A 1,414-nucleotide genomic window follows, 5' to 3' on the forward strand; every position below is an offset into this window, starting at 1 on the left:
AGTTGAATTCAATCACCAATGGCCAATGATGTAAGCAATCACATCTATGTAATGAATCTCCTACTAAGTTCTTTTTTTTTCCAGTGACCTCTAAACTCTTTATTAGTATAAGGGCATGCTGCTCTACTGCCTCAGTGTCTCAGAACTTTGGTGTCATTGGTCTCAGACACCACTTTGCTGTCCACTATCCTGCGGGTGGTGGTCTTTTGGATGGTTTGCATGGAGTTGCTGCTGTCCAGGGCATCACCAAGGTTGAAGTCCTCCCCATCTTCCAGCAGACGGTGGTAGGTGGCGATCTTAGCCTCTAGCTTGACCTTGATGTTCAGCAGTGCCTCATACTCCTGGGCCTGGCGCTGCCCCCTCCCTGGATCTGTGCCAGCTCTGACTCCAAATGCAGCAGGACCCCATTGAGTTGCTCCATCTGCATGGCGTAGCGGGCCTCCACCTCCCTTAGGCTATCCTCCAACCTGGACTTCTGATTTCACATGGAGTCCAGTTTGATCTCCAAGGACTGGACTGTATGCGTCAGCTCTGTGAGCATTGTCTTAGCAGCTCCAACTTCAGCAAACTGTGAGGTGACCACTGAGGTGCTCTCCTCAATCTCCTGGGACCAGGTCTTGGCCAGCTCTCTTGGTTCTTCCAGGCCAGCTCATCATACTGGGCCCATATGTCTGCCATGATCTTGCTCAGGTCCTGGGATTTGGGAGCATCTATCTCCACAGTCAACCCTGAGCTGCAATCTGAGCTTGTAGGACTTTTACTTCCTCCTTGTGGTTCTTCTTCATGAAGAGGAGCTCCTCCTTTAGAGCCTTGATCTCTGACTCCAGCTGCAGTCGAGTGATATTGGTGTCATCAATGACCTTATGGAGCCCATGGATGTCGCTCTTCACAGATTGGTATATGGCCAGTCCTGTCTCATACTTGACCCTGAAGTCATCAGCAGCAAGACGGGCATTGTCAATCTGCAGAACAATGCAAGCATTGTCCACAGAATTGGCAAAGATCTGAGCCCTCAGGTCTTCAATGGTCTTGAAGTAATGCGCCCAGTCTCTGATCTGGGGCCTCTTCTTCTCCAGATGTTCCCAGATTTTGCTCTCCAGCCTCCGATTATCCGTCTCCAGGTTCCTCACTCTGTCCAGGTAGGAGGCCAGGCAGTCGTTCAGTTCTTGCATGGTCTCCTTCTCCATCTGGATGCCCCCGATTCTCACCAGCCCCCCGGCCATCCCCGTGGCCGGGTCCCCAGACCCCCAGCCGCCCCGGAAGCTGGTGGGGCGGGACATGGAGATCCAGGAGCCTGAGCCCCCGGCGCCTGCATAGACGCTGGCTGCGCTGCTCGCGGGCTGGACACTGTAGCTGGGTGCCTGGACTGAGCCCAGGGACAGGTAATTGCTGGAGAAGGTGGTGGAACGAGTAG

General features: G+C 53.6%; 1 pseudogene; it reads right to left on the minus strand.

Moving 5' to 3' along the window:
- Nucleotides 1-117: 117 nt before the first annotated feature.
- LOC100965726 lies at nt 118-1,295 on the minus strand (annotated as a pseudogene).
- Between the last annotated feature and the right edge of the window lie 119 nt (nt 1,296-1,414).

Source organism: Otolemur garnettii, unplaced genomic scaffold (genome assembly GCF_000181295.1).
Source record: "Otolemur garnettii isolate 467f Iridium unplaced genomic scaffold, OtoGar3 scaffold00043, whole genome shotgun sequence".
NCBI classification, from domain to species: Eukaryota; Metazoa; Chordata; class Mammalia; order Primates; family Galagidae; genus Otolemur; species Otolemur garnettii.